Genomic DNA, 26,224 nt, shown 5'->3' with positions numbered 1-26,224 from the left:
TCGTTATAGTTGTTGTTGTTGCTGTTGTTGTTGTTATTGTTGTTGTTGTTGTTGTTGGTATTCCCACTGCTAATAATCATGACACTTTTTCTTTTTTTACGGTTTAGGATCCAGATTAAAAAAAAAAAGAATTTACGCACGCAAATTGTGGGCAGATACTTCCTTTGAAACGAAATGCAATTATGATGTGGCAAATTTTATACCGTGTAGTTACAATTCAACTTTTAATGTTTACAAACTGTAACATGACACACGAGATACATTTTACACCCCACACAGCCAAAGATTCATGTAGATATAAGAAAGAGTAATATTCGCCACTGTTTTAACATTGAAATAGAACATTAAAAGAAATTAATCTATGCAGGTGTGGCTCGTGCATTCATAGATAGTCCACGTTCACTTTAGATAAGTTAAGAGAACACACATGACACACCACTTTACATGACTTTCAGTAAGAGCAATATTCATCATGGTTTCAATTTTTAAATAGAACATAAAACCTTCACCTGTGCATATTTAAATACTCAAAGTTAGTTAGGTTAAGAGAACACACACGACACTCATCACTTGAAACAGCCCTTCAGTAAAACAGAATCGTGAAATCCCTCATGCATGGACTCATAAATGTAACGAATCATTGTTGAATAAAGAGTGGCGACAGGTGAGCAGAATCATTAAGGAGGATGAGAGAGATGAACACGTTTCCTGCACAGCGATGGGAGTGAAGGGAGGAGTGAAGGGCGAGGTGAGGGATGAGAGGTGTGAGTGTGGTGGTTATTCAGCGGTTGCCTTATTTTGTGACGAGGGAAGGGAAGAGGTTGGTGATAAGGGTGCGAAGGAGAGATGAGTAGGGGAGTGAGGAGCGGGCAAGAGTGTGAGCGTTTGATGGCTGGACAGAGGGACGGAAGAATGAAGTGTGAAGAGACGAGTAAAAGGTGTCTAATTACTGTAATAAGGTGGCTTTTAGATTAGTTCTGGCAATGAAGCATGTCAGAGAGAGAGAGAGAGAGAGAGAGAGAGAGAGAGAGAGAGAGAGAGAGAGAGAGAGAGAGAGAGAGAGAGAGAGAGAGCAATAAAAAGGAATATGATATGCACATACTCATAGCAGTTAGAATTAGTTACTCTACAAATGCATGTATGTATATTTTCATGTACTGGAATGGCAATAACATTTCTATAAAATTAAAAAAAAACAAATAACATATATAGTGTTCAATGTAGAGGTCACGGTGTGCGCAGTGTTGCCAGCGACAGACGACAACTGTGCACTGTGACACGCAAGACTATATGGTCATTCATAGAGGCATTGAATTTTGTTTGTTTTTAATGAAATTGTGCTATTTTTGTACCTTACGTCTCCAGAACTGACGGAAAGCTACACAAAGAGAAGTGGGAAATTATTTTAACTTTTATTATGAAGTTACCTTTTCGTTGTTGGAGTTAAGTATTTGTTTCCATATTGTAAAGAGAAAGTAATATTTGTGTCTCCTTAATGAAATGAAGTAATCTGTGTGATGCATTGCTAATTAAATGAAATAATCTTTGTGTTTCCTTCCTGTTGAAATGAAGTTACCTGTGTGTTTCGTTATTACTGAAATTAAGTAATCGTTGCGTTTCCTTATTACTGAAGTTAAGTAATCTTTGTTTCCTTATTATTGAAATGGAATAATCTTTGTACCTCCTTATTACTGAAATGAATGAATCTTTGTTTCGTTATTATTAAAATCGAAGTAATGTTTCTGTTTGTGTTATTGAAATGAGGCAATCTTTTTGATCTTTTACAACTGTTGAAATTGGAAAGTTACATACAGTTCGGAGTTTAAAGGAGGAGTTGCGATATTCAATTTATCATCAGGCTGGCCCAGGCGGGGGCAGGATAATGCAACACTTCGCACTACTCACAACATTGACCAATCAAGTTTCGTGCAATAATATTATAGTTTTGGATCCCATGTCAAACACAAATAGAACACAATATACGAAACTATCTGGTGATTACATTCGCTGAGTCCTTTGACGCCTGTCCTCCCTAACAAGCATTGCACGCTGCCTCAGTTGCCTCAGAATGCTTGCCAAACTTCTGACATTTGTTTTTCATGGTTGAGATAAAATGTGTTTCAATTTTTCAAAGTCATCTCGTCTGGTAATATCTAAACACTTAACACAACTATTTTTTTCTTCTTTTTTTTCTGGTCTTAGCAACATTTAACTGGCAATTTTTAAAATTTTTCTATTATGGTCAAGAGAAAATAAGACAGTCTTCGATTCCTCAAAGTCAGTTTGTCTGATATCTAAACACAACTAACACAATTAACTGGCTATGTTTTACTTGACTTTTGTAATTTTTTTTTTTTTTTTTTTTTTTGGGGGGGGGAGGAAGGAGGAAGAATATGATTGCTGTCAAATCCTCTTAGTCACTCCGTCTGATATTTAAACACAACCTTTAAAACAACTCTTTTTTTTCTGACCTTTATATATATATATATATATATATATATATATATATATATATATATATATATATATATATATATATATATATATATATATATATATATATATATATATATATATATATATATATATATATATATATATATATTTATTTATTTATTTATTTATTTATTCATTTATTTATTTTTGTGTGGGGAGGGAGTTCCAAGTTCCTCAAGGCCCGTTCTGGTAACATCAAAGCACAACCTTCAACAAAGCTAACTGCCAATATTTCCTTCATAAGAATTCAAGCAACACTCCCCTTCATTGAGTAATTACAAGACGTCCTTCATCCAGAACCATAACTAGAAATTTAACGTGTCAAGTCTTGCTTAAATCACCGTCCTGTGTAACACCTGTATTTCTGGCTTTGTGAATTACTTGGTGTGTACAAGGCCAGCGCTGCTTTGTTATACAGGGCATGTCTAATGTGTGTGTGTGTGTGTGTGTGTGTGTGTGTGTGTGTGTGTGTGTGTGTGTGTGTGTGTGTGTCTGGACATGGGGTTCCACGATCACGGTGCTCTTTGCCTTAAGAATGTTATGATTCCTACTCAAAATTAACCCTTTCATTTCGACATACAACGATTCCCAGCACACACAAAAAAAAAGGCAATTTTTTTTTTTTTGAGCTTCGATAAGAAAGAAGCGACTAAAAGTTGATATCACAATTCCTAGACAGTATTATATTTTGAAGTAGCTGTAGAACAAGAAGAAAGGTATCAGAATAGTTAGTGATTGACGAAAGATGTACCAAATACCAATGAAGGGGTTAAGAAAATGATATGGTGCATGTTTAAGGTATATACTTTCAAGAGGCATCCCTGACCGAAAGGAATGATCGTGTGGTTCAAATCTTTTAGTGTGTTTGATGTTATATGTGTTCAGAAAAATAGTCTAATTTGCTGACTTGTCAATAAAACTCATAGGATTAAAGAAGCTGAGGTTACAAAGTGTCTCGCCTCTCACTCTTCCTCACCTAAATGACGCATCATATTTTCAAACTTCTGTGTTTATTGCCTTTCAAGTTTTCATTCCTTGTTTCTAGATTTTCTGAATTTTACTGAATGTTTTCCATCCGTAATGAATTTCTTGCTACATTCACTGCCTTCTGTCCTTTCTGATGCAGTTATTAAGGATTTGCACACATTCAACTCATGAGCGATGGTCTTTAGAAAGGTTCATTCACCTTCGTTTTTTCACGTTTCTATTAGCTTTGCTTATGAAGAGATTAGAATTTCATATTTTGAATTTTTCGCGTTCTATTTATTTATCTATTTATTTTTTGCACATGGAAGAGCACCTGTTTTCTTTTTTTTTTTCCCTCCATATCCCACGGTGGTAATTAATAAAAGCTCGTTATAAACAAACAATAAGCACCAGTTCACAGCGGCGATGCTTTGCTGTTATATTGGTGGGGTTTCTTGTTCTACACTTGGCCTGCAAGAGAAGCACCGTGTATTGTTTCAGTTAAATCTCTAAACAGAAATTGTACTTGTGTGTGTGTGTGTGTGTGTGTGTGTGTGTATGTGTGTGTGTGTGTGTGTGTGTATCCAGGCACAAAGCCGGACAGAGAATAACTACGTGCCTTGCAATAATTATATTCCCAACTCTGCACTAGCTTTAAAATTGTCCACGATCTGTCCATTCTCTGATCGCATTGAAACAAACCCTGGATAAAAGTGATGAAAACATGAAGCGCAAAGTGTACAGCCGGAGCAGCATTCCTTTACTTAGAGAATGGACAGCGTGTGCATGGCGTAGGCAGCATCAATAGAAACCTGGAAAGAAAGCCCTGAAATACACTGATTAGCGAGTATATCACCAGCGAGGATAATTACGAAGCATTCCCCGCCAGACTAATATAGAGTTGGAGCTGTCTTATTTTTTTCCCTCTTGAGAATGTTCATTGCGCGCATGACGTAAGGGTTTGCAAGGAAAAAAGGGGAGAGAAAACACTGAAATACACGGCTTAGTGAGAGCATCAGCAGCTGGACGAACAAAAAGCTTCCTCGTCTGGCAATGCAACACACAAAAACAAGGAAAGCTTCACAAAGTTTGGATTAATCAATGTTTGGAAGAGTTGCAGCGCCGTCTGGCCGAGCGTGCCTCCCTCAGAGGCGTCCTCGCTTTCATGAGGCTAATTTGCCGATAAAGATAGTTACTTTCTCGCCGCCCCGTCATGAAGCACTGCTCCAAACAGCGACGCGACCCGACGAGCGAGGCAAATCTGGCTCTGTTTAAATTCAAGAGAATTCCTGTGTCGCCAGTAATTCGAGTGCACATCAGACTTTCCTATGAGGCGCCCGGGGACTTAGAGAGAGAGAGAGAGAGAGAGAGAGAGAGAGAGAGAGAGAGAGAGAGAGAGAGAGAGAGAGAGAGAGAGAGAGAGGCGAAGTGGGGCAAAGAAATAGGCATAGAAAAAAAAAAGCATGAACATTATTATTACGAATCCTATTTGTAACAAGCAACACTATCATATCTGAAAAAAAAGGGGCATAGTGTAGTGAAGACAAACAAAAAACAGCCAGACACACGGACGAACAGAACTATCACATCCTTCCGGCAGCCTCACTCCACACTCCTTTCACCCAATCATTCCCAGCACAAATATTTCAAGCACGTCGTCAGTCTCAAGAGGCGGCGCATCAGCCTGAGCCTCTCAATCCCCAGCCACAATCATCATCTTAGTCTACACCACCATCACCACCACCACCCTCTCCTCCCAGACAGCCCCGCAAATTTTAAAACAAGCCTCCGCACATTTGTCTCACTAGCGCTGAATGGCATTACATCATCTGCTTACATTAAATTTAAAATGCCCCATCAATCTTCGCCTCCATCACCTCTCCCACGCTTATTTGCACTCCCATAACCTCTCCCATTCTTATTCGCACTCCCATCACCTCTTGCACGCTTACATACTGGCATTCCCATCATCACCTTTTCCTCCACCTCCTAGTTTCTTCTTTTACCTTCCTTCATCTCTTAGTTTCTTTCTCCACGTTCCTCCACCTCCCAGTTTCTTCCTCTCTTCTTCATAAGATCGCATTTCTAAAATGTTTCGTCGTCTTATCTCTCCAAGTTTTCACGAGTTTTAGTGGGAGTTATTTGGGAGTTTGAAGAGAGTTTTCCTGATTCTAGTGATGAATTAACAAGAATCCTGCAACTTTAATTGGGAAAAGAAGCATTGAACACATGGCTAATCATCTCTGTGGGGTTTGGAAATTGTTCTTATGAAAGACCAAATCGATTAAGAGAAAAATACAAGTCATAGTCTCTTGAGAAATTAAATCAGAAGCTCTCAGGTTATTATCACAACTCCTCCGGTTCACTCAAAGCCTTCAATTGATATCGTACACTTTTAGCAGTACTTGTACATAATTCCCACTTAGCTTTGTTCTCACAGTGACAGGCTTGTGTGACCTAAAGGTGATGGAGAGAGAGAGAGAGAGAGAGAGAGAGAGAGAGAGAGAGAGAGAGAGAGAGAGAGAGAGAGAGAGAGAGAGAGAGAGAGAGAGAGAGAGAGAGAATGTGTGTGTGTGTGTGTGTGTGTGTGTGTGTGATCTATCCCTTCTTCTGTCATTAACTGATTGAAACTGTTGACGCTGAAAAGAATAAAAAAAAAAAAAAGGAGAAAGAACAGCCTGCGGTCACCACCCCCGCCGCTCCACACACACACACACACACACACACACACACACACACACACACACACACACACACACACACACACTAATGAAAATCCTCTTTGATCGATGCTTCATAAAATAAAGCTCAATTAACGAAGACAGAGAGAGAGAGAGAGAGAGAGAGAGAGAGAGAGAGAGAGAGAGAGAGAGAGAGAGAGAGAGAGAGAGAGAGAGAGAGAGAGAGAGAGAGAGAGAGAGAGAGAGAGAGAGAGGACGTTTTATTTATTGATATGTTCTAGGAAATGGCTTTCTTTTCTATTTTGTCTTTTAAGTCGATGTTAGGTTACTAAAATTGTTACTGAAGATGCAAGATTGAGTGATGCGTGCCTCTCCCTCTCCCCCTCCCCGTCACCAGGTCTTTCTCTCCTACCCTTCTCTCTACCCTTTCTGCTGGGTTAACATTTCCATTCTTTGTTTCCATAATTTAACGGTCATTTCTAAGTCTTGTATTGTGTTGAATTGTTTTATTTATTTATTCATTTTTTTTTTATCTTTTCAACTTTCTGAGGTTACTTTATATCATCGTATCTCCTTTAATTTTTTCTTTTATAATGGTTATTTCTTGTACCTAGGAGTTTGTTTTTTTTTATATTAAATGGATTGCTCAGAAATGATTGTCCTAGAAATGAGTAGTTGAGGTATAACTGGTTCAGGGACTGCCACGTGTAGGCCTGATGGTTTCTTGCAGCTTCTCTTGTGTCTTATGTTCTTAAGTGACTGGATGAGAGAGTGGAGTGGTGGGAAAGATCGTGGTAGAATTAAGTGCTTAGAAGACGTGCTGGAAAGGAGTGGCGCTGGAAAGGAGTGGTCAAGAAAAAGATCGCGCTGGAAAGGAGTGGTAAAGAAGAAATGGTGCTGGAAAAAAAAATAGGAAAATATACTGTAGAAATTACTGGCTAAATGAAGTGCTGAAAACGAAAAGCTAACAAAATATAGTGTGAAAATTACTGACTAATAAAAATGCCGGAAATGATGCTAAGGAAAGCCAATAATAGAAGTGCCAGGCTAAGAAAAGGTATTGCTGGGAAACTTAGTGACTGCATAAGAAGACAGTGGTGGAATTGAAGTGTTCATTGAGAAGAGGAGACAGTGTTGTAATTTAAATGTTTTGTTAATAAACCAAAACACAACAGCACTTCCCCTGCCAGGCCTCGGCACACGTCAAGGCAGTGGTGACAATTGCTGCCGCGTCGCTTCAACAGGGAAAGCTGGAGTGGAAACTGTTGCGCACTGAGGCATTGGGTTGCGTTCAGAGTGGCGTAGTTGTTTTGCTGTTATTTCTACTGCACGTATGTAGTAGTGCTTTTGCTGCGGCTGGCACTAATACTACTGCTGCTGTTGGTGGTGGTGTTAATACTGCTGTTGCTACTCCTCCTCCTCCTCCTCCTCCTCCTCCTCCTCCTCCTCCTCCTCCTCTTATTTATCTTCGTTATTATTATTGTTATTATTATTGATATCACTACTACTACTACTACTACTACTACTACTACTACTACTACTACTACTACTACTACTACTACTACTATTACTACTACTACTAGTATCACCACTACTACCTCTACCCACTTCTGTGGCTATTTCTGCAGCTGATTCTCTTTTTCGTTGTCTTCACTCACTCAAAGGAAAGGTACCAAGAGATAATTCCTTTGCCTGCGCGGCGTGTGTGGAATCATCTACATTTATAAACCACGTAGGAAGGAAACGCGTGCCTTACTGTGCAGTCCGCGTGAGAAGCCAACTGCTCGAGGCTCAGGAAGCGTTTGAAATGTACCTGGAAGCGACTGGGAATCTGGATTAAGAGACGTGAGCTGTCGCGTCCTCATTTGTGTCGCTGCTCTGCTCGTATCATGCTGCGAGCAATCTGACGGGGCTGCAGGGAAACGCTACAGCTTTTCCTTGACTCGCCCTGTGTTCTCCTGAGTCCTCTGAGGCTGTAGTTCCTAATTTTGTACTGCCATTTAAAAGACAAGAAAAGAGGAGTGTCATTACATAAGAACATAAGAACATAAGAAATAAGGGAAGCTGCAAGAAGCGACCAGGCTTACACGTGGCAGTCCCTGTATGAAATATACCTATTTCCATCTATTATTCCCATCCATAAACCCGTCTAATTGCGTTCTTTCCTGCTTGTGTGTGTGTGTGTGTGTGTATGTATGTATATATATATATATATATATATATATATATATATATATATATATATATATATATATATATATATATATATATATATATATATATATATATATATATATATATATATATATATATATTCCTTCTTTATTTTAGTGTTATTCGATCATACATTTATCAGGGACTCAAAAAAAGATCGTGATGAAATATCCTATTCTCTTCTGGTGGTTTGTTGAATGCAGAATCATTTGCACCTCGCTACTGAATTATGCAATAACCGAGACAACACTGCCCTTAAAACATTTATACATGAATAATATGGTTGTTAAGACCAATAGATGTGATCGTCATTAAACCTTCATTATATTTCATCCGCATATTACGAGTCATGACATTATAATTGCATGTAAACAGAAACCTCTTGCGCATTCAGTTCAACACGCTCTTGTGTTTTACTCATGTTGTGCTTCACACGACTCCTGTGTCCTCTCTTGTGATCCTCCGATTCTGGTCTGGAAAACATTGTATACTTTGCTCTCACCTGCCTGCGTACTGAGGGAGTGAATTAGTATTCCTTTTATCTAATCGGAGAGCGGCTCACTGCAACAAGCACATTTATAAAACAAGACAAACAAACAAATAGGAAGGAACTTACCATAGTAGTGTGTGTGTGTGTGTGTGTGTGTGTGTATGTGTGTGTGTGTGTGTGTGTGTGTGTGTGTGTGTGTGTGTGTGTGTGTTTATGTGTGTGTGTGTGTGTACAGGCTGGCTACTCTAAGTCCATTATTGACACCAGCCAGGGTCCAGCCAGATTTCCTTGTCCTGCAGCAGGTTGCCTCACGTTGGTTTGCTTCTCTCCCCCTTACCTCACCTCTAAATGATTTCCGAGACGGACGAGAACGATCAGTTTATCCACATATACCAATCAAAATAGGTGATGCTTGCGGCACGCAAGCTGGCCTCGCTCGCCCGCGCTCTCTCAGTTTGGCCTCAATCGGCTTCCACGCAGCCTTGGAGGTGGGTGGGAGTTAACCTGTATTGCTCTCATGGTTGAGTCACCTCCAATTAAGCACCGCGTGTGGCGTCTCCAGTGGCGGACCGACTGGCTTTCTTCTGTGTGTGTTGTGCGCTCGGCCTCGTGGAGCTGCTGTATTGTTCTTATCCGGGAGCGCCGCCTCATGCTGCCCTAGTTACAGAATATGACTGGTTGCTTAGTGTGTCTGTAGGTGCACCTCACCTTCGGATCTTTGTCTCCATTCATCCTTTAAGGGCCTATTCATTTTGCCAGCCCCTGGTCTCCCGACTCTTGTAACTAGCCTTCAAGCCGCCTTATGATTGGTGGGTCTAGTCTTCCTGTATCGCAGTTGGTTAGAATTACACACTCCGAGGCCACCAGGATGCCACCCTCTGATGCGCATGTCCACTGAGGCAAACATACAGACAACAGACAGCTGACGGAGAATAGCGACAGTTGGACTTGATGTGTCTTAGTAGAGACCTTATATTCAAAAAAAAAAAAAAAAAAGTAACAGGTTTCACAGCTGTACTTTGCTTTCTAACAAAACCTCCAGTGGCAGGCAATTCAGTCAGCTGGGCGTCTCCGTGCCCGCTGCTTCAGGTGGGAGGTACACTAATGACCCTGTTTATTACACATGGTTATAAATCAGTCGAACTTTATGGTATATTTTAATGTGTTGTTTTTATATAAAGTACATACTTATTTAACCTCATTGATCACGAGACTAACATTGTTCCGCCCCTATAAACTGCCTTCGCTGGCGGTGTTGCTGGGAATGCTTTTATCATTGTTATTTCAGAGATACTAAACAGTAAATCACCTTGGACGTAATGACCTTTATCTGCACTATTAAATTCGATAATCATTAGATTTACTTTTGGCGTCAGCTGAATTGCATAATAATGATAATGAAACTCACGATTGAGGATACTGATGCAAACGTGAGGGCAGCGTGATCCCCCTCGCGAGTGCTGCGCCAGATAGCGAGTGTGGCGCGCGATAACACCACGCTGACCAATTGTAAGCTTTTTTTCATTATCAAATCACGGAACTGCGGAGAACATGAATTTCGCACGAGATCAATTAACATCATTTTCTTCTTTAGTGTATGTAAGTTATGTGCAAAAGATATGATATGTCCCTCTCTATTGCGCAGTGTTGGAAGGGTACCATGCGCTGTTTACGAGGTGCTTTACTCTTACAATGAGCGTAGTGGTGTCTGTCTCCTTACGTACCAATCATGTACTCGTGGCGTTAAGGATCGGCTTTTTTAGAGAATGTTATGTGAAGTGTTGATCGATGGGAAAGGAAACATTAACAAGAGGGTAAGTAGTTTTTGGTTCTTGATTAGTGTCTATGTGGAAACTTAAGTAACAAAACTAGAGGGAAAAGTACTCAAATTTTGTCCGTTTCATTTTTTTCTGTCGATTAAGATTCCAGATGTTCCTGTTTATTGTTTCTGTTGCTTCTGTTGCTTTCATTCGTTGCAACTCCGCCACAAATCGCTCTCTCCGTCATATTTCCTTCCTGCCATTCTCCCTTCCATCGAGATTATTTTCTAAAGGTTCCTCATCTTCTCAACCAGCACACATCCACAGTACATTCCACTCCTGCCCTTCATCTCACCTCCTCATTTTTCAGATGTGCTTTAAGCGATATAACCGTTGCTCTCTTTAACATTCTCTTCTCTGCTCCTTCCAGCGTCCACCCTTCTGGCGACGCTGAGACTTCATCGGCGAGACTCCTGAGCGGTGAGCGACCCTTTTTGATTGTCAGATCCTTTATTCTCTCTTATGAAGGAGCATATGTTTAAGTGATTACACAAGTGTTTTTAGACTCAATTTATGTTGTTTTTGAGAGTCTTCGAAAGTCGAGTCCATGTATTGATGCAAAAATAAGACATATTTTAGAGGAAATTGTGAACATAGAGATAAAAAAAAAACTAAGACACTAAATCTTATGAAAGAAAAAGAAGCTAAAATTATAATCTTTATTAACATTATATAAATATGAACATCAGTAATCAAAGAGCTTGGAAGGAAAACGTGATAGAAAATTGTGGAAATAAAGGTAAGAAATTGAATGTGGAAAAAGAGAGAATTGTCATCATTAAGGTGATACACATTTTAACATCAGCAGTCGCAAAGCTTGAAGGGAAATATGATAGAACTTAAGCTCCATTCCGGGATTATTGTAAAACTGAAGTCACGATCTCATATGGCGCGAAATTCGAGGAGCATCTGATGATAATAAAGTACAACATGGAGTGATCTACATGACATCATTGCATTCAGTACTGATTCAACTGCTCTGCTTTCATATTCCGGGAAAACACTGTTGCCACATCAAAATATCAACTGTAATGCTGTCTGTGTGTCTGAAATTAATTATTATTTACAACACTTGAAACACATCACACTCACACCGAGCCCGCGGCCAAAACACCGCTTATTTCTGAATAGTAGAGGGCTGACTGAGAGCAAAGTTGTCAATTTGTATTATTAAAACATATTGTGAAAAGCACTGCGAGGGATCAGCCGGAGTTGAACAGAAAATATTTGTTGAATTTTATATTTGGTGTCGGGTTACTGCGTCCAGTACATGACCAGCGTACTCTGTGACAGGGGATTAGCGCTACAGCTGGAGGAGAAAGCCCATAAGTCTGTAGAGAGACCGGTAATGATGCTCGTTTGCCTTTGCTCTTCGACTTGTTTCGTTCTTCATTCCCAGTTTCCACCTCGGTCATTCCAGTCCGCCATTTCTAGTAAGTTAATCCCTCAGCCAACTCATTTTATTTATCTATCTATTTATATATTTACTTGTTTTTATTTATTTAGCAATACTGCTCCCTTTAAAAAAGTTAAATTAAAATAAGGAGAGTGATGATTCTGAATGTGAACGTAGAAGACGGAGCAGGCCGAAGATAAGGTGGAGGTACTACATGAGAGAGAGAGAGAGAGAGAGAGAGAGAGAGAGAGAGAGAGAGAGAGAGAGAGAGAGAGAGAGAGAGAGAGAGAGAGAGAGAGGCGTCTGAAGAAGAAATGAGCAGAGGTGACATGATATGAACTCATTAAAAGCTGCAGAAGAACATAACCCCTACAACATTTTATACACTCATCTTTGTACTACAATCTCTTCACTAATTACGTAACCAGGAAAAGACAAAATTAGTCTTCTCTCTCCATTTTTCTGTACGTTCATGTAATTTTTATTTTACAGTCCTATGAATATTAATAAAAAGAAAACCAAGGGTTAAAAGAGAAACATGAATATATATATATATATATATATATATATATATATATATATATATATATATATATATATATATATATATATATATATATATATATATATATATATATATATATATATATATATATATATATATATATATATATATATATATATATATATATATATATGTAACTTACAAGCTTAAATACAAATAAGTATGGTTTGAAATTAAGAAATATATTGGTGTTATTTATTTGACCATATACCTGATTCATCTCACCCACTCCATTCCCTTCAGTAACTTTTGACTCTCTTCTCTGCCACAATTTACATGATTACACCTCTTGGGAACTTGTTGAACTACCTCACCCTCTGTTCCTATGTGTAGATCCAGCTATTAAGTAATCTTGGTGCATCCACAACCATCATTCAGTCCTCATTCCAGTGGCTCGTCCCAGTGGCTTGTCCCAGTGGCTCGTCCCAGTTTTTCACTATCATCGTGTCCTCATCATTTTCACCGTAAGTCTCCGTTGTCGTCTGTCTTTCTTTCCTGATTCCCAGTTGTAATTTTGTGATTTTGCCAAGAGTATATTAAGCTGTTAAATAAGTTATCGATTATTTTGTTTCCGAATCTGATATTATTATTTTTTTGTGTGAAGCTCACCACTTGCCATTATTGGTTAGATTTTTTGCAATACGCGAAATGTTTATTATGTGGTAGATAGATAATGAGAAAAAAAAGGAGAAAAAATAGTTGTGACTGACAGAAGCAGTGACTTTCAGCGATTTATAGTGCGTTGAATTAATTGTAACTTTATATTTATACGATATACATTGCGTGTCAACAGATTCAGGCCAAAGTGTTATCCTTTATATGTAATGAACGAGCAGCGATGTAACATTATACACTTACAACACGAGTATTTATCATTTAATTCAGATCAATGTATTTTTATCAGGAATGCAGTTTTGTAACGTTATTGTCCAACGCATCTTTATTATCATTATTACAAGTTAGTTACATTTATTGTTTGCGACAGTTTCATTTCTCATTTAGATCTGAAACAATATGGTAAAACAAACACATAAACATACAGATTATCATGAAAACATGAACACTTGTCCTGTTCAGCATTAGCAACAAAATCTTGCTTTATCCCCTCTTGTAAAATAACAATAAAATAAACACTATGATGAAAAACACAGGTCATTACATAATTATCAGTACACCTAGAGTTTAGAATTAACATCACACAAAACACTGCGTTGTATTATCATGAAAAAAAAAACTTTCATTGCAATCATCAGTACAATTACAGAACTTGCGGGAAACGAAATCTTGCTTCACTTTGCCGATAAACAGTAAGATAACGAGCACAAGAGCACGAACTCAGTAAAATACGAACATTCAAACTTAAATATTTCACCTCATCCTCCCGTATCCCATACCACCCCCATCATCTCATAATGGCACCACCCTCCCTTACACCATTCCCTCCCACGCAGTGTGTAATGCCGCCATGGATTCAGGAAATGCTCTTAAATTCGCCCTCTTGAGCTTGGGGGCAAAATTCTGTTCAACACTCGAAAATTTTCCACCTGGTAAATTCAACAGTTCCTTGTTTCCTGCGAGAATTCAGACTTTCACCATTTTGGCCCAAGGACGAGGCAGACCCAGAGGGGAGAGTGTTCCTCCTTCACGTCTCCCCTTTACTTCCCTTCCCTTTTCTTCTCTGTCCTCACCTTGGTTTCTTTCCTATTCCCCTTTTTCGTTTACTCTTTCTCCCCTTCCTTTCCCCTCCTTCTCCCCCTCCCTCCTCCCCCCTCCTCTCCTTCTCTTTTCTTCCCTTCCCATCCCTTCCCTTCCCTTCCTTTCCCTTCAATTTTTCTTGATTTTTCCCTCTTCCCTTTCCGCTTCTCTCCTCTCTTCGCCTTTTCTCCCCTTTCCTTCCCCTTTCTTTCGTATGTCTCTCTCTCTCTCTCTCTCTCTCTCTCTCTCTCTCTCTCTCTCTCTCTCTCTCTCTCTCTCTCTCTCTCTCTCTCTCTCTCTCTCTCTCTCTCTCTCCCATTCCTGTCTCTCCTGTCTTCCTTTCCTTTCCCTTGCACCCTCAGTTTCTCACTTCTTATACTTCCCGGTCCGTCTCTTCTCCTCTCTTCGCCTTCCGTTTCCTTCCTTTTTCTCTTCAGTTTCTCTTTCGTTTCCCCTACCTGTCTCTTCCCTTTTCTTCCCTCTACGTATTTCTCTCTTCATTTTCTTTCATTCCCATTTCTTCCCTTCCTTTTCCTTCTCCTTGATTTTTCTCCTCGTCTCAACACCGTCTCTCCTTCTCTCTTCGTCTGATTCACCTCTTGAATCTTGCAGTGAAAGTGAGCGAACGGAGGGCGGCTTATGTTGATGAATTATTCACTGCACTCTTGTTTGGATAAGTGTGTGTGTGTGTGTGTGTGTGTGTGTGTTAGAGGTAAGAGTATCTATGTAATTTCTTTTTCCTGGGATAAAGACCATTATTATTAAACACACACACACACACACACACACACACACACACACACACACACACACACACACACACACACACACACAATGACAAACCGTTATCAATCCTTCCCCATGCTTCCTCCCTTCATTATTGACCCTCCTCACCCCCTTCTCTCTCCCCTTCCTCCTTGCCTCATCACTTCCGCCCGCCCAGCAGCATTGTGGGCGGGAGGCGTGAGGTAATGCGTCCGCCCGCCACCCGCACGAAGGGCAGAGCAATCAAAGAGACCTGGAGGAGGAAATATTTTGTTCCTGAGAAAGAGTGAACGATTCATGAGAGAGAGAGAGAGAGAGAGAGAGAGAGAGAGAGAGAGAGAGAGAGAGAGAGAGAGAGAGAGAGAGAGAGAGAGAGAGAGAGAGAGAGAGAGAGAGAGAGAATTCTTCGGTATCAAGTGTTTTTTTTTCATAAAGCATATACAACAAACTAATAATGAAGAAAACATTACTATAGAATGTGTGAAATGTTTGTGCGTTCTCCAAGAAAGGACTGATTGACGGATTTCACGGTTCATTTTACACCTCCCACCCTCTGAAGACTCGAATGCACCTCAAATCTTGCACATCTATTTAACAATTATCCTGAATGAACTTACTTTTCAAGCCCTTAATCTTCAGCCTTTTCGTCTCCCATAAGGAGCAATTTTTCAAAGGCTGCTGATATAATTACACGGGTTTTTATGGGTGTTTTTCCCTACTGACGGTGTAGAATCCTTGTTAAACTGTCAGTGGAATCATAAGAACACTCTTGGGAACCGTAATAACTTTCACTAGAGCCTTCTGAAAGTAGCTGAGGCCTGGCGCTTAATTGTGTGAGATTATGATGGTTACTTTTATGTAGTTCTTCTTCTCTTCCCGTTATGAGAAATGCAGAGGTTGTGTGTGTGTGTGTGTGTGTGTGTGTGTGTGTGTGTGTGTGTGTGTGTGTGTGTGTGTGTCATGAACATCCTCAAATAACGTTAAATATTAAAGTATCAAGTTTTGTTGTGAAATGTGATGCGATACTGTTGTTTTACCGATGAGAGAGAGAGAGAGAGAGAGAGAGAGAGAGAGAGAGAGAGAGAGAGAGAGAGAGAGAGAGATGAAAATAAAAAACTGAAAAAAATAATCAGGACACTTGTACTCACCCACACACACCCACACACAGCTACGTTTCCTGCTAACCTCCTCCCACGCACTGCCACCCCCAGTCTCTCTCTCTCTCTCTCTCTCTCTCTCTCTCTCTCTCTCTCTCTCTCTCTCTCTCTCTCTCTCTCTCTCTCTTTTTCTTTTTCAAGAGAGAGAGAGAGAGAGAGAGAGAGAGAGAGAGAGAGAGAGAGAGAGAGAGAGAGAGAGAGAGAGAGAATCAACCTATACTTTTTTATAATGTGTAATTAATCTAATTACACCTCTTTTTTCATAATATTTTTTACAGATCTTAAAAAGTATGATGATATTTCACAAGCATTCTTTCCCGTCACATCCATTGCTTTTTCCAAAAACTTTCCCTTTATTCAATATATCCACTCCAGCACTCATTCAGTTCCCCTTTTCCCTCCATAACACAACATTTTTTCCTTATTTTTTCACCTTTCTCAACCATTTCTATACTTACCTATACTGGAGCAACAATTTCACCTCGCCTAACCTCCCAAAGAGACCTGGGTTACTTAGGGCAAGGAGAGGAACAGGAGTGGCGGGAGTGAAAGCGAGAGAAGTGACCAGAGTAGCGCAGGAGTGCAGGTCACGTGGATATGAAGCAATTGGTACTGAGATCGTCCTTTCCTCACGTTATTTGCTCCTCACGTGAACGGCGCTTCGAATTCTTTGGAACTGAGAGTAAGTGAGGCTAGAGAGAGAGAGAGAGAGAGAGAGAGAGAAAGAGAGAGAGAGAGAGAGAGAGAGAGAGAGACCGCACAAAGCAGTACCCAATACGTTTCTAGTCTAACTAAAATAGAATATTTCAGTAACACTTTAAATATTCCATGCTTAATTGTTCAGGTGAGTTTTGAGTCTCTCTCTCTCTCTCTCTCTCTCTCTCTCTCTCTCTCTCTCTCTCTCTCTCTCTCTCTCTCTCTCTCTCTCTCTCTCTCTCTCAGTTTACCAGTATCGAAAAAAAATCTGAGGACGAAAATAATCCTGTGCTCAGATACTTTTTTGCAGCGAGAGAGAGAGAGAGAGAGAGAGAGAGAGAGAGAGAGAGAGAGAGAGAGAGAGAGAGAGAGAGAGAGAGAGAGAGAGAGAGAGAGAGAGAGAGCGTGTGTGAGGGTCGAGTGATGAGGAAAGAGGAAAAAAGGAAATGCCAAAGTGAAAAATGGATGAAGAATTAAGAAAGGAGACCCAATTAAACGTACATAGTGACCTTTCTATTTCTCTTCCTCCTCCTCCTCCTTCCTTCTTCCTCCTTCCTCTTCCTTCCTCTTCCTCCTGCTCCTCTTCCTCTTCCTCTTCCCTGAATCCTCTTGACCGAATAAAGATTAACTGAAGAAGAGGCGAGGTGATTTGTCTCACTCACTCCCAGTTAAGGAAGAAAACGGCCTGTGATCTTCTGTTTTGGAGAGGCGGTGCTGCCACTTCCCCGACCAGTAACGGTGGTGAGGGATGTGTGGGCCCGCAGTGCTTATGTTGCGGTATGGTGTCTTTTGTGTGTGGTGGTGTGTGTCTGATGGAGTGTTGATGGTTTCTGCTGTGTGAATGAATAGTTAGGTAGGTAGATGGGTGGGTGGATAGATAGGGTGGGTGGAGAGATTAGTGGATGATTGATTTTAAGTTGATTAGTTGACAGATGGATAGATAGATAGGTTGATTGATTGACTGGCATTGATTGAGAGATAGTTTGATCGATATTTTGTTAGATATAGATTAATAGATGTAGATTGATAGATATAGACACATAGTTTGAGATATTTGATTGTTTTATTGTTGGTTAGTAAATCGTTTAGTTAGTTAATTTGTTTGATAAATAGTTTTTAGGTAGATAGGAATATTGATACATAACCAATACATACATAGATATATGTATAGATAGACGAACAAAAATGTATATAGACAGAAAGGCAAATATTGGGATAAACATGTATATAGGCGTATTTGTGTTATGGTAATGGAAGGACTCATCATCACAATGGTATCACTTAATGTACAGTAGCTCCCAAAACTCTCTTTAAATTGTGGCATAATAAATAACAACATGAAACTTGCCGCCTGATCATGTGTCGCGTCGGTAATGTTGGTATGCATGGCTTGAGGTGATGCTGATATGCTGATCTATTTCCCAGGTCATAATATACGGCAATCATTCCTAGTGTGCAGGGTTGCCAACTGTTGCCACCGTAATCACCAAACGTGCCGAATAATATCGTCCGTTGTGTCAAAATGTAGATCTCTTGTTTTTTAAAGATAGTTTTGGTAGTTACTGTACCTCCCCGTGCGATAACGAGCCATGGGAGTGAATTTAACGTTATTCCTTCTGTTCATTGCCTCGCCCTTGATACACGCACACTTCTGGGAAAGAATGATCACCTTCACTGTGATAGTCAACAATTAACAACATTAGGAACACTGTACGAAATCTATAGAGTCATCTGTAAAAAAAATTATGCTGAAAGAAAGGTTTTCCTATTTCTAACCTTTGTAATGTTTGATGATGGTGGTGGAAGTGTCTCTAAGTGATTTGTGGTAAAGGAAATATGATAATAGAGAAAGGGTTAATGCACGAGTGTGGTGGTGATGTGTGTTCAGTTGTTGTTTTACGCTATACAAGTTTGAATAAAATGTGATTATTATGATATTGTCAAACGCATCAAAGAGTGTTGATTTTAAAGTTCTCAGTTCACAAAGATATGTAGTGTTGAAGGCAGACATGATGCCGATGCTGATGATGATATAACTGCTTCACTTGAAAACAATATATATATATATATATATATATATATATATATATATATATATATATATATATATATATATATATATATATATATATATATATATATATATATATATATATATATATATATATATTTTTTTTTTTTTTTTTTTTTTCATAATTTGGACGCGGAAGATTTATTTATTTATTTATTATTTATTTTTTTTTTCACAGAGGTTTTGTTCTGTATGTAGTGTGGAGTGTGCACTGATAATGGTGGTGTAATGGCTGCTTCCCTCGAAAAACCATTACTTTTCAGCAGAGTTCTGGGCACGGGAGAAAATAAACTTGCTTTTTCTAAAGTGTCTCCTTTTGCCTGCTAAATATGATAATAATATTCCTTCTTTGATTCAAAACGATTACTTTTTCATATTAATTTTGGACAAGGAAAAAAAATCATTAGTGCTTTTACTCTCTTTTCTTTAGCTGTTTTTTCTTTGCCTTCCAAAGAGGACAGTGATAAAACAACTTTTTCTCGAAGACAGTTGTCTATTCATCGTAATTTTGAACATAGAAAAAAACATTAATACTTTTTTTCCATTTTTCTTGTTCTTTGCCTGTTTTTCTTTGCCTTCCAAATATAGTAGCGATAGAACTCCTTCATTCGAAAACAGTAATTTTTCCAGCACAATTTTAGACACAGAAAAACGACAATTTTTTACTTTTTTTCCTTTGGCTGTCAAGTTATATTGTTAAGACTGAGGGGCGGCGCGTCCCTCGCCTCCACTCCGCAGCGATAGGATCCCAGGGCGGCGTGAAATATGTACCGCGAGGGGAAAAACGCCCCCTATAATTCTTGGGGCGAGATAACCTCCCTAATGGCATGATGGAGTGGCCGCGAGGGACCCACCTGGGATGTGAGAGAGAGAGAGAGAGAGAGAGAGAGAGAGAGAGAGAGAGAGAGAGAGAGAGAGAGAGAGAGAGAGAGAGAGAGAGAGAGAGATGAAGTAACAAGGATTTCTGTCAATGAACTACTACTAATAAAAATACGTATAAAGAAGCAAGATAAAAATACAGAAAGACTCCTCCATTCTCTCTCTCTCTCTCTCTCTCTCTCTCTCTCTCTCTCTCTCTCTCTCTCTCTCTCTCTCTCTCTCTCTCTCTCATAGCGGCAAGAAACATAAAAAAAAAGAAAAACACAAAGTAGTCTATTTTGTGGAAACTCAGACACAAAAGTTTTATATTAAAAGATGAAATTAGAGAAAGATATTTTACTGAAGTACCTCTCTAGTGTTGGTGTATCCTTAAGGGAGAACAAAGTGAATTAATAGCGATATGTTTTCACTGTGCCTCTCTCCATAACTATAAAAAAACAATAGATTTATTAACCCTCTACTCCTACGGGCGTTGCTTTTTAACACTCCGAGTTCTGTTAAATATTGCTTGCCTGGATGCACAGGGAAAAGGAATAGGAAGTTAATTTTATCTTTTCTTTTTAAGCGTAGAAATTATTTAAGAACCTTTCGTATAAAAATAAACTTTTAAAAACTTGTGGGAGAAAGATTAAGGAAGATAAATAAGCGGTAAATTGTAAGTTTTCCAGGAAACTAAATAATTTGAGGGTTTTTTGTGTAAAGATAAATGTCTAGCAGGTTATGAAAAGTGTAATATTGAAATGGTGAAAAAAGTACAGGAGTAAGAAGTTGATTTTGTGTTTTCGACGTCAGTTTTGTCTTTTCTGAGCGAGGAAACTATATTTAAGAGACTTGAGTGTAAAAATAAACGTATATAAAAAAAACGTCACGACAAAATATGTTTAGTACTGAAAGGGTTAAAGAAGAAGTCGAATAAGAGGTTAATTTTGCATTTGTTCCAGGAAACGATATAATTTCAGAGTCTTTCAGTACAAAAATAAACGTAAAAAAAGAAAAATTCCTGGAAAATGTTCAGTATTGGGAGAGTTAAAGAAGAAGTCGCCAGTGTGCTAGCAAGGGCGCGCTTCCCGGAATGTTGGTGTGATCGGTTCTTGAAATTACTGATGTTTTCCGAGGTAACAGCTGACGATGCCCAAGAGTCTGTTAGGAAAGTGTTGTGAAGTATATCTGCTTTGTATCCTTTTTGCTTTGATTTCAGCTTGTTTCCTCTTGTTACTATAGTGAAGGAGGTGTGTGTGTGTGTGTGTGTGTGTGTGTGTGTGTGTGTGTGTGTGTGTGTGTGTGTGTGTGCACCAGATGACCCTCACCAGTCAAGATAAATTGCAAGGCTGCTCTTGAAGTATCGAGATGTTTGCCTCCTCCTCCTCCTCCTCCTCCTCCTCCTCCTCCTCCTCCTCCTCCTCCTCCTCCTCCTACCCTCCCCCTTATTCTCCTTCCTCCCCTTATACATCCTCCTCTTCCTGTTGTTCATCCTACTTAAATTGCTCTTTTCCTCCTCCTCCTCCTCCTCCATCTCATCCTCGTTTTTCCCGGCAAAGTTCTTGAGGCGAAGATAAAAAAATATGAACTGGCCAGACAGACTTCCTCTCTCTTCTCCTTTCCTCTCCGCAGACCGTCTCGAGTTTAGCAATAACACTGAAATCTAACCTGTATTGTGTTTGGCTTTTATGAACATGTCTTGGGGGTAAAGAAAATAGTGTTTTTTGAAGACCTCCTATCCCATCCCCCTCTCCCGACGACTCCGCCCACTAGTGAAATCTGATTCTTCTCGCAGGAAGCGCCCGCCGATGCTCCGGGGGCACGGGAGACGCTGCAGGAGGAGATTGGGGAGGAATAAAAGGCGGGGAATGGAGGAGGAGGAGCATGAGGAGGAGGAGGAGGAGGAGGAGGAGGACGAGAGATGGTATATAACATTTCAGTCTTCTTCCGCTCTCTCCAATCCTCCTCTTTACTTTCCCTTGACTTTAGAGATTGACCACTTTCTCTCTCTCTCTCTCTCTCTCTCTCTCTCTCTCTCTCTCTCTCTCTCTCTCTCTCTCTCTCTCTCTCTCTCTCTGGACCTTCCTTTCTCTGTATTTTTTTTTCTTATTTACTCATCTTTCCTCTCCTCCTCCTCCTCCTCCTCCTCCTCCTCCTCCTCCTCTGCCACAAATACCAGCGTGACAAAATACACAAATAAAAAAGGTGGTTTGGTTTTGTCCATCTCATAATAAATAGCGGACGGACAAATCCTCCTCCTCCTCCTCCTCCTCCTCCTCCTCCTCCTCCTCTTCTCCCTGGCCTCTCACTTCTCACTCGTCCTGTCCATCCCTCTCCCCTCGCCTCCTCTCTTCTCCCCTCTCATCTCTCCTCCCCTTCTGCCTCTTGACGATAAATTGAAGCATTTCCTGATGGACAAAATGTGATTGGCTGACGTGGAAAGATAGTCTGTGTGATATTCTGTCTGTTTTCTCTTTTTTTTCATATTTTTCGATGTTTCGTGTGGATGATAAGTGGACGGTATATGTGGAAAAGGGAAGAGGAGGAGGAGGAGGAGGAGGAGGAAGGAGGAGGAAGGACGCATGATAAAAGAGAAGAAAAGGAAAGGGAGATAAGAAACAGAAGAGTAGGGATTTATTTGTTTATCTATTTATTTATTTATTTATTTTTAGCATTAGTTTCTTTCCGAGTGTTTATCCTTGTGATTCGTCTGAGTTTTTTTTTTATCTGCTTATTTTTATTTTTCTTTCGTGTTTTCCTCCCTCTTAAGGCCGTCTCGCTAAGGATTATTGCTGCGGTGGGAGGGTTAGTAATATGTCTGGTTTGTGGTATTGCCGCTGTTTGTTAGTCTTTAAAGATCTTTTCTTAGTTTTGTTGCTGTCAGTGGTCGTGGTGGTGCTTGTAGTAACGGCAGCAGCAGCAGCAGCAGCAGTAGTAGTAGTAGTAGTAGTTGCAGTAGTAGCAGTAGTAGGAGGAGGAGGAGGAGGAGGAGGAGGAGGAAGAGGATAATAAACAAACAAGCAGCATTAGTAGTAGTTAGTAGCCCGTAGTAGTAGTTGTAGTAGTAGTGATAGTAGTAGTGATAGTAGTAGTAGTAGTAGCAGCAGTAGTGGTGGTGCTGGTAGTGGTAGTACTAGTAGTAGTAGTAGTAGTAGTAGTAGTAGTAGTAGTAGTAGTTAGTAGCCCGTAGTAGTAGTAGTAGTAGTGGTAGTAGTAGTAGTAGAAGTAATAGTGGTGGTAGCGGTAGTACTTGTAGTAGTAGTTGTAGTAGTAGTAGTAGTTGCTTTATTTTTTTTTTTTTTGTAGTTGTAATAGGAACAACAGTAATAGTAGTATTAATAGCAGAGGAATATGAAGTAGAAGCAAAACTACCATAGCTCTTAGATTTGTACCTCTTTAAATGACGTGTAGAAAATACAATTACGTTCTTACTTTCGCTCATTATATAGAAGCCTCCACCAGATCGTGAAGGGCAAGGGGCGGGAGACAGTTTTCCTGGCAATGAAGTGCACATAGGAAGGGAAAGAGGAAGTGATTTTTTTTTCTTTCTCTCATTACTTTGCTTTGTTGTTCTCTTATGATTTTCAGTTTATTTCTTTCACGTCAAATTACAGAGTGGAGGTGAAGCAGGAAAATGTGGCAGAGAGAGAGAGAGAGAGAGAGAGAGAGAGAGAGAGAGAGAGAGAGAGAGAGAGAGAGAGAGAGAGTTGTTAGTGTGGTTTTTATACAGTTTTAAACAGTATTACATAATCATATACCATTTCAGATTATTTCGCAGCATTTTGCATTGTTCTACAAAATTTGTATACATTTTTACACAATTTGATATTAGTTTTTAGCTATTAATTATTTTTACACTTTAATTATTTTTTTTTACAATATTTTGCTCTACTATATTACAGTATTTGCCACCATCTCACTCTCACATCCTACAGTTATACTATTAGAGGATGAAAGACGCTTCTTCTTAACCACACAATTTATAAAAGTAAGCCATTACAAGAGAAAGTATAAAACAATAAAAGAAAAAGTACCGTTTGGGTTTGTGAGCAGCATGACGGCATCACTTCTCCTCCCTGCTCTTTGCTTCCGCTGGGGGACAAAGCCATTGGTAGAAGTATTAATATAAGTACACATTTTTCGTAGTCATTTGAGTGCTATTGTCATTATTTATTCATTGTCCATTATGATATATTGTACTAGCCCCTATGTTTCTCTCTCTCTCTCTCTCTCTCTCTCTCTCTCTCTCTCTCTCTCTCTCTCTCTCTCTCTCTCTCTCTCTCTCTCTCTCTCTCTCTCTCAAACCTCCAGCACATCCTACTTCTTAACCTCGCCTCACCGCCTCTCTTTTTTTCTCCCCTCGCTCATAAATAAAGGGTTTTGTGGAGACCCTTCCAATTATCTGTTTTTGGGACATCACATCAATTAAGCCGTGGCCATTTATATCTCAACGCGTCCCCGACACACACCTTCCCCCCCCGCCCCCCATACCTCTTGTCGTTGCTTATTCCTCTCCTTTTTCTCCCCTTTTCTCTCTGCATTTTTCCGGTTTTTTTTTTTTTTTTGTTTTGTTTCTCCCTCTCTTCTGTGTTATTTGGTGTTTGGTGTGTTAGGGGGCAGGACAGGAGCAAAGAAAATGGGGAAAAGTCCTGTTTTCATTACTGTTTCAGTGATTCAAAGGAGCGACGAGAAAAAGTGGGTCAGTTTAGTTTTTGAGGCGGCTTGATTTCCCTCTTCATGTTGAGTCATGGGAAGGAGGAAAGATGAACAGCCAGAATGTCTTAGGGTTTATCAGTTAACGGGTTTTGAAAGAGTGATGATACTCGTTAACTCTTGCATTAGGTGAGGTGGACAGAATAGGGTTGTGAGTGAATGGAAATTGTATAGCTAGCTTAGAGTATGGTATGAGAGAAAGAAAGAGAGAGAAACATACCACAACCACACCTTACCATTCTAGCAAGACAAGCCTTTAACACACCAAACAGCGTCCCTCTGCGCCACACTCACCCGCTGCACACACTTTGGATAGAAAATAATGCTAAATAAAAAAAGGACTAATGACTTTGGCAGTATTTTTCACAGTCTTAACGAAGGCAATTGCTTCCAAATTCCAGAATCGAGTAATGATTCTAATGCAGCACCCCACTTCCCCCATTCCGCTCCCCCTGTATGGTGCTATATTATATTTTTTATCATTGGAATCTGTAAGCAAATCATTAACGGATGCCCACTTTTTTTTATTTCATTTTTTTATGTCCTGTAAATAGTGTTGTTTGGGAAATGTTGCAGTGTTTGCCGCTAGAATATTAGGGTGGAAGGGCTTTGATATTTTATAAGCTACATTTTAGTACCTATTTACCCCGCAAGGTGTGGCGTAGGTTGTTACTAATTCCTTGTAGCAAACGTGTGAATGCTTTTTATAAAGTATTCACAAGTGTCTACAAGATTTCCCAGAAAATCGTATGTTTTAATTTTGTTCTAATATCATCATTGTTATTTTCTGTCCCTCGGTTTTCTATTTTGTATATGGCAGTTTGTATAATGGAGAAGTACTACGTTCTGAAAAGTAACGAGGAAAGCATGAAAGCACTCTGAATATCACTATGATAGATTATGTTGTGTGTGTGTGTGTGTGTGTGTGTGTGTGTGTGTGAAAGAGAGTGAGAAGAGAGAGAGAGAGAGAGAGAGAGAGAGAGAGAGAGAGAGAGAGAGGAGAGAGAGAGAGAGAGAGAGAGAGAGAGAGGAGAGAGAGCAGAGAGCAAGAGAGAGAGAGAGAGAGAGAGAGAGAGAATGACTCTCGGAATTCTTAGATAAATAATTGTATAAAAAAGTTCCTCCTGCCTGAACGTTAACCAGCCTTTGTTCATTTCTCGGGTAATATGGAGATAAACTTAGCCTATTGTTTTCGAGACAATGACTATTTATGTCTGGGCAATATATAATGCTTTTTTTTTTTCAAATCAAGATAGTTTTTTTGCCGGAAACCACAAAAAAAGTGGCTTCTTTTAATTTTGAAATTAGCTGACCATAACTTAACCCAACCTAACCTAACCTAACGTATCGAACTCTGCCCAGAAATAAATAGTCAGTGCCTTGGAATTGCAAACCGATCGAGCCACAGCAGAAAGCGCAGCGCCCCGCATCCGTGGGGCGTGAGGCCAGGCAGTGACTCTCAAACATTCAGAGGGGGAGGGTGCCGCACGGGAAAAGACGCTAAGGTTATCTCCATATTATCGCATTTCTATATTAATTAAATCACATACAGAAAAAAAAAAAACGAAATAATAGAAAACAACAAAACCTAAAGATAGAAAAAGCAAAAAGGTCATTGGAACACATCCGCTTTGCTGCAAA

Source organism: Scylla paramamosain, chromosome 10 (genome assembly GCF_035594125.1).
Source record: "Scylla paramamosain isolate STU-SP2022 chromosome 10, ASM3559412v1, whole genome shotgun sequence".
NCBI lineage: Eukaryota > Metazoa > Arthropoda > Malacostraca > Decapoda > Portunidae > Scylla > Scylla paramamosain.
This window is presented reverse-complemented; position numbering follows the sequence as displayed.